Source organism: Mesoplodon mirus, assembly GCF_964341445.2.
Source record: "Mesoplodon mirus genome assembly, chromosome: 11".
In the NCBI taxonomy this organism is placed as follows: Eukaryota; Metazoa; Chordata; class Mammalia; order Artiodactyla; family Ziphiidae; genus Mesoplodon; species Mesoplodon mirus.
The window spans coordinates 90,053,922-90,065,514 of NC_138987.1; the positions used below are offsets into that span (position 1 = coordinate 90,053,922).

The 11,593-nt window shown below is 37.2% G+C and overlaps 1 pseudogene across 1 annotated transcript in view; it reads right to left on the minus strand.

Moving 5' to 3' along the window:
- LOC309811976 (large ribosomal subunit protein eL43-like) overlaps positions 1-9,687 on the minus strand; it is a 49,196-nt pseudogene extending 39,509 nt beyond the window's left edge. Inside the window, exon 1 of the transcript in view lies at positions 9,586-9,687. The product of the transcript in view is annotated as a large ribosomal subunit protein eL43-like (transcript). The remainder of the gene's footprint in view (positions 1-9,585) is intronic.
- Between the last annotated feature and the right edge of the window lie 1,906 nt (positions 9,688-11,593).

An 11,593-nucleotide genomic window follows, 5' to 3' on the forward strand; every position in this document is an offset into this window, starting at 1 on the left:
AGCCAAAGAGCTGAGTACGTGTAAACCTCTTTTGGAAGATTTATTACATGTCACAATGTGGCTATAACTTATTCTCATCTGTCCCTCTTGGCACTTACAAACAGTGATGAAAATGGAGAGTCTTTACTCAGGGAACTCTTGACTGCATTACTATTAAATTATTTGCATATTGGTAGCACAGAGGGATCCTAGGATGGCATTTTTCCAAGTTTCATTACCCTACTCCTCACCACTCAGTAAGAGTTCCCACAATTCCAATGAGGTGGAGAAAAAACTGTAGAGCTATTTGCCTTCCAAGTATTTTCACTGTTAACTAATGAAGAATGCAGGTGAATGACACTAAATGAAAGAATGGAAGGACAGAAGAAGAGATGGATGGATAGAAGAACTCAGTTGTTAATTAACAGAGAAAACTGTATGGGTCATGGGGACAGGGAAATTTAAATGAATGAGTACAATTCTATTGCAATACCAACAGAGCCCCCTATTGGTAATATAATATACTTTATCTTATTGCCATTCTATTTTAATGAACACTTCCATCATTGGAGCACTTGTTATGCCATAGACAGATAGATGGCCATGGATCTTTCTCTGTCCAACTGTGTGCCTTTCACTAACTATAAAGTGTATCCACCTGGATGTGCACTACCATATACTCACCTTAACAATCAGACTTAACACATTAATACATTTTATTAGTAGAATCAGGATAGCTTGGGATGAAGTTGGAGAGAACTAAAGGTCTTCCAAATGCTTAGTAGCCTCCCAAAGTCATCTCAAGTTAAATAATTACTTAAATAATAAGAGAATCAGCAAATGTGTGTTTGAAATTTTCAACTTAATATTATTTTCACTGATCTATGTTACAGACTTAAAATGCAACCTCAAGGCAAGTCCCCTGAATCTGTTTTCAGCTACAGATTTGCCCCAAATCTCTATCAACACAAAATTTCAGGAGCCATTGCTCCTTTTCTTCCACCCTGATAATTTTCAGGTTGATTTCCTTGTGTGCATCCCAGCAGCAGTTAATCCTGCTCATGCTCAGCTGATGGCTGAATTAACCCTATTCTCCACATCTATCCCATTTCATAATGATTTAATCCAATCAGTCTTCAACTCAAAACTCTTACTCTTCTTAGAAATTCTTCCTCATTGAACCCTAATCCTTGATTCACCCACAAATCCATGCAATCCCTCTTTTGTTAGTCATATAAATTATTTTTAAAAATTCAATAAGTACTTAATTAATTTAAAGTGCAAAGGGGTGCCTAAATAAAATATTTATGTTTCTGTCCCATTTTCAGCCTTTTCTGGATTCTCTTAATCTGGTATCCTTTAAATATTGTTGTTCCTTGATTTTGTTTTAAAAAAATTTTCTTTCTTTGGCCCTTGTATAATCTTCCTTGAAAATATCAACACCCTTATAGTTTCTTTTAACTACTACCAATATACAGATGACTCCCAATGCCTATTTTTATCAGGATATACAAGAACTCCTTCCAACTCAACAAATCTATTTATTCAACAATCATTTACTGAGAGACTTCCAGTTTGGGCCATGATAGAGTACCTAGTCTTGTAATTAAATTCCTACCATAAACAAATAGAAAACCTAGAAAAAATTTATAAGGGAACTGTTTGTAAGTATTCAACAGTAACAGAGGCAAGGCTACAACCCATGAAAGAGAGGCCCGTGAGTGAGCACCACAGTCACCTATCAGGACCTTGGATAACTCCTGGACCAACCATGCACTGAGGGAACTTCCAGGATGCCTAGCTGAGAGCAACTGTTGGAAAGTAGTGTAGAGTGGTCAACTAAGTCAGTTCTGTTATGCCAATATTAGGACCCTTGCTAGGGATGCCTGAGACTCTTAAATCAAAAATTTGATAGTCATGGAGTTGTTCCTCTCTGATCTCCCTTCAAGGAGGACTTGCCATTCAGTTGTGTTGAGTATAGTTAGCTGACAGCCTCCACCTGTGATGCTTTAAGGACACAACTCAGCTTTTGAGCCAAGGCCATGTTCTTGCCAGGCAGCACCAAACATATGACTAAGCAAAGGAAAAAGGCACTTCAATGGAAAAAAAGAATGTCTTTCCAACATATGGTGCTGTAACAGCTGGATGTTCACATGCAAAAAGAAAAAAAAAGACAGGAAGAAAGAAAGAAAGAGAGAATCTAGATACAGATCTTATACCCATCATAAAAATTAACTCAAAATGAATCATAGACTTAAGTGTAAAAATCCTGAAATATAACTTAAGAGAAAATCTAAATGACCTTGGGTATGGTCATTTCAATAAGAAGATTCAAAGAACTGACAAAACCAAATTTATCTAATTAATATATAGAGAACATTATATGCAACAACCACAAAATACATATTATTTTCTAGTGCATATAACACATTTACCAAAATAGACCATAATCTGTCCTTAAAATAAGCCTTGAAAAATTCCTAAGGATTTTAATCATAGTCTAATCATTTAAGTATTAAATTAGAACTGAATAACAGATAGATGAGTAGAAAACCCTAAATATTTAGAAATTAAGCAACACACTTCTACATAAGCCTTGATTCAGAGAATAAATCACAAGATAAATTAGAAAATATTTTGAGCTAAATGATAATAAAAATACAACATGTCAAAATTTATGGGATACAGCTAAAGCAGGCTTACCAAGGATTATATGCATGTATCAGAAAAGAATTGTCTAAAATCAATAATTTAAGCTTCTACCTCAAAAATTTAGAAAGAGAACAGTAAACTAAATTGTAGTCGAAAGTAGAAGGAAGAAAATAATTAAGAGCAGACAATAGAGGCATACAACGGAGACAGTCAACAAAGCCAAAAGTTGGTACTTTGAAAAGATTAATGCAATTCATTAACTACTAGTAAGATGGACAAAAAAAAAGGGGTGAGAAAGTAAAAAACATAAATTATCACTGTCTAAAATGAAAAAAGGAAGAAACTATACATTGCAAAGACATTAAAATGGGATAAAGTAACTTTTAAAGAAACTTACATTCATGAATTTTTTTTAATCAATGAAATGGAAACAAACCCTTGAAAAACACAAGTTATCAAAACCGACACAAGAAGAAATAGAAAATCTAAATAGTTCTATATATTTTAAAGTGTTTTTATCCAAATTAAAATCTATTGATTCAATATTATTCCAATGAAACTTAGAACTTTGTTGGGGAGTTGAGAATTGAAAACTTGATTCTAAAATTTACATGAAAAACTAGGGACCTAGAATACTCAAGATAATCTTAATAAAGTTCAAAGTTAGAAGACTTGCTCTACCAGATTTTATAATACAGTAATTAAGACAAACTTACCTATGGTTTAGAATAGACAATCCAAAAGTAAACCAACACATATATGGTTGCCCAATTTCCTACAAAGTTACCAATACAAGCTAGTGGGAATAAAGATGATCTTTTCAATAAATAGTTCTGCAGCAGTTGCATATCTCTATGGGATATAAACAAACCTTGAACCTTTCCACACACCTTACAGAAAAATTAATTTAAGGTGGATATTAGACCTAAATTTGAAAATTAAACAATCAAATTTCTGGAAGAACACAAAACGACATCTTCATGAACTTGGATGAGATAGAGTTTTCTTAAAAGAACATGAAAAGAACTGATAGATAAAGGAAAAATAATAAATTTGATTCAGTTAAGAACTTCTGTTCATCAAAAGAAAGGCAAACAGGGCTTCTCTGGTGGCACAGTGGTTGAGAGTCCGCCTGCCGATGCAGGGGATACAGGTTCGTGCCCCGGTCCAGGAAGATCCCATATGCCGCAGAATGGCTGGGCCCATAAGCCATGGCCGCTGAGCCTGCGTGTCCGGAGCCTGTGCTCTGCAATGGGAGAGGCCACAACAGTGAGAGGCCCGCATACCGCAAAAAAAAAAAAAAAAAAAAAAAAAAAAAAAAAAAAAGAAAGGCAAACCACATCTGAGAAAATATATTTGCAATACCTCTGATAAAGAAATTGCATTCAGATATTGCATCCAGATATATAGAGAACTCTAAAAAATCAATAGAAAAAAGACAAACAACCCAACTAAAAATGTGCAAAAGAATTGAAGAGGCAGTTTACAAAAGATGATATTCAAATGGCCAATAAGTATATAAAAACTTGCTCACCATCATTGGTCATTAAGGACATAAATGTAAACTCTATCTACAAGGAGACACCACTATAATACCACCAGAATGGCTAAAATCAATGACTAATAATATTAACTGTTGGCAAGGTTATGGAGCAACTGGGATTCTTATATTTAACTTTGGAGTGTATAAATTGGCCCAGCCACTTTTAGGAAGTAATAATATATTATAAAGCTAATCCTGTACCTATCAAATGACCCACCAATCTAATGCTTAGGTATATACTAAAAAAAAAAAGTGTAAATTTCCACAAGAAATAATAGGTATAAAAATATTAATAGTAACTTTTTTCATAAAAATGAAAAACTATAAATAGTTCATATGTTCATGAAGAAGAGAGTGAAAAAATTCATGACATATTTATGCAATGGAATTCTACACCACAATATAAAATTGAACATGTAACAGCATGGATGAATCTCAAGAATGTGTCTAATGAAAGAAGTCAGACTCCAAAAAAGTAAATACTAAGTGATTCAATTTATAGAGTCCATATGTAGTTGTAGATCAGTAAAATTAATTTACTGCATAAGAGTTAGAATAGAACTGGTTGTGCAAAGAAGGTGTTGACTAGGGTGGGGCAGGAGGGAATCTTTTGGGACGTTGGAAATGTTCTATGCCTTCGTCTGAGTAGTACTTACATGGAGGTATGCAATATAAAAATCATTGACCTCTGCACTTAAGCTTTGTATATGTTACCATATCTATATACACAGATAAATAATTTATCAATAAATAAATGAAAAGTACACACATGTACAAGTAATCATTTATTCATCACCTGTAATGTAGCTGACACTGTATTTAAAGTTAGGACTTAAAAGGTGAATAAATATCCTGGCCCACAATCTGGTGGTAGAGTTGGGAAGACAGCTATTTTAACACACACATTAAGATAGAATAATTCATTTTCAGAGTCATTATCATGTTGCTGTGGAAATATCTAGGACAGGAACAACTAAGTCTTTGGGGGACCGATGGAGAAGCCTTCACTCAAGGACCAATTTTGAGCTTGGAATTTCAAAGGAAACAGAAATGTGCTGGGGAGAGAGAAAATAGGGTAGGTGGAGTTTGATATTCCCAAGAGATAGAATAATATATATAAGGTGAGATTCTGAAAATATGGAGTTCATAATTGCTGATGTAATTAATGAAATGCATTATAGCCAGATTATAAAGGGCTCAATAATTTAACACTAATGACTCCTAGGCATGAGTCAGAAAATTGTGGGCATGTCAAAACCATCTTGGAAGTTTCTTTAAAACATAGAGTTTACTCCAGAGATTCCCATGCACCTCCTGCACTTTCCACCCCTCTACCTGAGAAACACTCTCATAGGAAGCCACCGTAACCGGCAGAAGTATACTAAGTACCATCAGTATTTGAGAAAGAAAGATTGAGAATCTGCTTTAGGGCAAGGCTGTGGTGAGCCAAGAAAGGAAAGATCGGGTCTCATCAAAGGCAAAGGCAGAATTTCAAGCTATTTCTGAACTAAACATAATTGGACTTATAGTCTGATTGGAGGGGCAAGATAAATTCACTCTTCCAATTGTGGAGAATATTATCCTTGGATATTTCTGGGTTTCTACCTTGTCACGACATTGGAATAGTTCTTACTAAACATACTTAGTTCTTGCTAAAACAATATTACATTAATTATAAAGGTAATGAGAATCTTTCTCAAAGTATATATTTTTAATGTTCACTATGTCCCTCTTTGCACCAGACAAATGCATCTCTGAAATAGTCCTCTGGTTTTGTGGCAGGATTTCATGCAGTCATAAGGGAATATAGATAGTTTTCTATCTGGCTTTTTTATGTCTTACTTTTTTTCCATACAATTTATGTTACACTGAGAAGGTGGAGATTCCTCACCTTTCATCTATAAAAATATTCTGTGTTGTCAGACTCTCTGAGCAGTACATTTGACAAGCTTTCATGTTCCATCTTTCCCATTAAAAATCTGCACGATGAATAAACACTGCCCCCAGTACTTAATTAAAATAGTTTCCCACCACCTTTCACCCCTTTTGCTCACAGAGTAATCTAAACCTAGCACATTAAGGGAGAGATCAAAGTGATGTTGCTGTTTTATGTACAGTAGGTGCAGCTGGCTCATTTTTGAGTTACCACTCTCTAAGGCAGAGATAAGGCATGCAAACAGTTAGTTGTGGCCTTTCACCCACAAAATTGAGTTCATAGTGAAATATATGCGATGCACAAAAGAGATAAATAGGAGGAGATGTAGAAATCATCATAAAGAGGGAAGGGAGGCAGAAACTAGACACAATTTGAACATCCTCGATACTGAAATGTCACAGAATTTAGAATGAATAATTATGACAGAATTTAAATCTCTTTGCATGTGCTACCATGGGGAAAAGGCCTTATTATCTCTGTCCAACAAACACAGGACAGACAGACCAGGCACCATGTAACCTCTATTCATATGTTAACCCCTAAAACTACCCTGCTAACCAATTTCTGAAAACTTTTTTCTAAATTTGAACCTGATTTATCCCCCAAGTTATGAGCTTCATCACCAGTCTAGTTCAAATATCAAACATTGTTCTTTGAAGGAAGGAAGTTACTCCCGCATCGTCAATGTAATTTTATGCCAGTGGCTAAGGATCACATTTTACATTGTGGACCACATTTTGCTTTTTCTTTTGTCCTCCTCTCCTTTTATAGAAAAACCTCTTTAATCCCAGCCAGTATGTGGAATGTTGATGTCCAGCCACTTCAGGAAAATTCTGTAAGGAAATGGCAGTTTTGACTAAAGCAGACAATGTACGTCTCTTGCCGTATTTCTTTTGAGGGTGTCTTCAAGTTTGTGCCACATAGCAGATTTTATGAGCTGAGAAGCATTGCACTATATTTAGCATAGTATTGTCTTCTAAGAGCAGGCAAAAGCTTTTTTAAAATTTTGTTTTACTGTACCACATAAGTAAGCCCAGGCATGCCAAATAGTTTTAGAACAATGTGAATGCTAGGAACGCAACTGGGTCCTTCCGGAAAGGCAATCAGGGATACTTTAAGATATTTAATCTGGGGTTTTTGCTTTCTCTTTGATAAACTACCAACAAGTAACCCTCTGATAAAACTCATGAATAAATACATCTGTGAGGGGTTAATGTCTGTTTATTCTTTTTTTTTTCTAATTTCATTTTATTTATTTTTTTTGAAAAATCAGGTTCTTATTAGTCATCCATTTTATACACATCAGTGTATACATGTCAATCCCAATCACCCAATTCATCCCACAACCACTACCACCCTGCTGCTTCCCCCCCCGCTTAGTGTCCATACGTATGTTCTCTACATCTGTGTCTCAATTTCTGCCCTGCAAACCAGTTCATCTGTACCATTTTCTAGGTTCCACATATATGTGTTAATATACGATATTAGTTTTTCTCTTTCTGACTTACTTCACTCTGTATGACAGTCTCTAGATCCATCCACGTCTCTACAAATGACCCAATTTCATTCTTTTTTATGGCTGAGTAATATTCCATTGTATATATGTACCACATCTTCTTTATCCATTCATCTGTTGATGGGCATTTAGGTTGCTTCTATGACCTGGTTATTGTAAATAGTGCTGCAATGAACATTCGGGTGCATGTGTATTTTTGAATTATGGTTTTCTCAGGGTATATGCCCAGTAGTGAGGAGTATGAGTATTGCTACTCCAGTTTTCTTTTGATTTCCATTTGCATGGGATATCTTTTTCCATCCCCTCACTTTCAGTCTGTATGTGTCCCTAGGTCTGAAGTGAGTCACTTTTAGATAACATATATATGGGTCTTGTTTTTTTTATCCATTCAGCAAGCCTGTGTCTTTTGGTTGGAGCATTTAATCCATTCAGGTTTAAGGTAATTATCGATATGTATGTTCCTATTACCATTTCTTAATCGTTTGGGGTTTGCTTTTGTAGGTCCTTTTCTTCTCTTGTGTTTCCCACTTAGAGAAGTTCCTTTAACATTTGTTGTGGAGCTGAATTCTCTTAACTTTTGCTTGTCTATAAAGCTTTTGATTTCTCCATCGAATCTGAATGAGATCCTTGTCAGGTAGAGTAATCTTGGTTGTAGGTTCTTTCCCTTTCATCTCTTTAAGTATATCATGCTAGTCCCTCTAGCTTGTAGAGTTTCTGCTGAGAAATCAGCTCTTAACCTATGGGAGTTCCCTTGTATGTTATTTGTCATTTTTCCCTTGCTGCTTTCAATAATTTTTCTTTGTCCTTAATTTTTGCCAATTTGATTACCATGTCTCGGTGTGTTTCTCCCTGGGTTTATCCTGTATGGGTCTCTCTGCACTTCCTGGACTTGGGTGGCTATTTCCTTTCCCATGTTAGGGAAGTTTTCGACTATAATTTCTTCAAATATTTTCTTGGGTCCTTTCTCTCTCTCTTCTCCTTCCTGGACCCCTATAATGTGAATGTTGTTGCATTTAATATTGTCCCAGAGGTCTCTTAGGCTGTCTTCATCTCTTTTCATTCTTTTTTCTTTATTCTGTTCCTCAGCATTGAATTCCACCATTCTGTCTTCCAGGTCACTTATTCGTTCTTCTGCCTCAGTTATTCTGCTATTGATTCCTTCTAGTGTAGTTTTCATCTCAATTACTGTATTGTTCATCTCTGCTTGTTCATTCTTTAATTCTTCCAGGTCTTTGTTAAACATTTCTTGAGTCTTCTCGATCTTTGCCTCCATTCTTTTTCCGAGGTCCTGGGTCATCTTCACTATCATTATTCTGAATTCTTTTTCTGGAAGGTTGCCTATCTGCACTTTATTTAGTTGTTTTCCTGGGGTTTTATCTTGTTTCTTCATCTGGTACCTAGCCCTCTGCCTTTTCATCTTGTCTATCTTTCCATGAATGTGGTTTTTGTTCCACATGCTGCAGATTGTAGTTCTTTTTGTTTCTTCTCTCTGCCCTCTGGTGGATGAGACTTGTGCAAGTTTCCTGAGGGGAGGGAGTGGTGGTGGGTAGAGCTGGTTGTTGCTCTGGTGGTCAGAGCTCACTAAAACTTTAATCCGCTTGTCTGCTGATGGGTGGGGCTGGGTGCCCTCCCTGTTGGTTTTTTGGCCTGAGGCGACCCAACTCTGGAGCCTACCCGGGCTCTTTGGTGGGGCTAATGGCAGACTCTGGGAGGGCTCATGCCAAGGAGTACTTCCCAGAACTTCTCCTGCCAGTGTCTTTGTCCTCACGGTGAGACAGAGCCACCCCCACCTCTGCAGGAGACCCCCCAACACTAGCAGGTAGGTCTGGTTCTGTCTCTATGGGGTCACTGCTTCTTCCCATGGGTCCCGATGTGCACAGTACTTTGTGTATGCCCTTCAAGAGTGGAGTCTCTGTTTCCCCCAGTCCTGTTGAAGTCCTGCAATCAAATCCCACTAACCTTCAAAACCTGATTCTCTAGGAATTCCTCCTCCTGTTGCCAGACCACCGGGTTTGGAAGCCTGATGTGGCACTCAGAACCTTCAATCCAGTGGGTGGACATCTGTGGTATAAGTGTTCTCCAGTTTGTGTGTCACCCACCCAGCAGTTATGGGATTTGTTTTTATTATGATTGCACCCCTCCTACAGTCTCATTGTGGTTTCTCCTTTGTCTTTAGATGTGGGGTATCTTTTTTGGTGAGTTCCAGTGTCTTCCTGTGGATGATTGTTCAGCAGTTAGTTGTGATTCCAGTGTTCTCACAAGAGGGAGTAAAAGCACGTCCTTCTACTCCGCCATCTTGAACCAATCTCCCATGTCTCTTCATTCTAACTCTGTTTTTATTATCTCTCATTTCTGCACTCACTCATCTTTTCCAAGCAGGCTCTGTGATCCTTTCCATCAGAGCATGCTTGCAAAAGGATGCAAGCTATCTTCCTTCTCTTTTGAAAATGCTTAAACTTTGTGAAGTGATCCTGCTAAGTGCTCTGGATAGGGAAAGAAGCGAGTGGCTTGCCTTCAAGAATGGCTGGAAGGGCTTCCCTGGTGGTGCAGTGGTTGAGAGTCTGCCTGCCGATGCAGGGGACATGGGTTTGTGCCCCGGTCTGGGAGGATCCCACATGCCGCGGAGCGGCTGGGCCCGTGAGCCATGGCCACTGGGCCTGTGCATCCAGAGCCTGTGCTCCACAACAGGAGAGGCCACAGCAGTGAGAGGCCTGTGTACCACAAAAAAAAAAAAAAAAAAAAAAAAAAAAAAGAATGGCTGGAAGGAAGGGAAGGCTATTTCCCTCAGGCTGAGAAGTCTAAGTTCTCCAGAGCATCAAGAATTAGAAAGTCAACTTGTGTCAGCCCTCCATGGAGATGATAAAACTGCAGAGTATTGGGGTTTAATCTGGGATGAATTTCTGTAAGGCAGTGAGCTCTGGGGACAGGGTCTCCTTGTTTTGCCAAAGATTCAAGTGTCACCAGATTTGAAGGATCTGGAAGAGCCAGAGATTCAGCCTGTCACTCAGGCACTTCTACCATATGCTTCAAACAGGCGTTTCTGACCATTATCCACCACTCTCAAAGAGATGATTATTATTCCAAACAATCTGGAATAATTTGGATTTTTTTCCAGAGCACAGTCTTTGGTTACTTAGAGTCACCCTACTTTGATTCATAATATGCCCTCTCTCTGGGATATGCTCCACACATTTCTTCCTAACTGTCTAATCTTATTCATCTTCTAAAGACTTCCTCTCCCTCAAGGAAGTCTTCCCAGAGTGCTCCAGGTTTCAGTAATCTACCCTTTCTCGAAACAAATCATTTATACCCTCGCTCCTCATTTCAAGATCAGTTGCAACAGTTGTAATTTTTATGTAGTTATTACTATTCAGTTATTTAAATGGCTTGAACTTATATAATTTTAAGTTCTTTGAAGGTAGTAATCATGTCAAATCATTCTTCATGTTACCCACAGTGCTTTGCAAAACACTATTGTGTGGTGGTTAAGAACATAGATGCTGAAACCAGACTTCCTGGGATTAAGTCCTGGTTCAATCACTAACTAGCTGCATGTCCTTGGACAAGTTATTTAATTTTTATGCCTCAGTTTTCTCTTCAGTGCAACATAGGCATAGTGATAGCTATTATTTCAATAGAGTTGTGAAAATTAAATGAGTCTATACATTTAAAGAGTTAGAGCAGTACTTAATAAATGTTAGCTGTAATAACAATTATTATTTTAATTATTATTGTAATTATTTGTTCACTGTTTTTCTGGAATATCTTCTTTTGCTGTTTTTACTTATGTGGATTCAATTAGAAAATATTTCTTTTGTTTCTACTGAGTGCAAAGCACTGTTCTACACACATGGAGATGGAAAGACATATGCAAAATATTTCCTTCTCTCAATGAACTTAGAGTGTGAAGAGTACCTACTCTTTAAGGAGAACTCACTCCATCTCCTTGATCAAGTCTTTCTGGAAG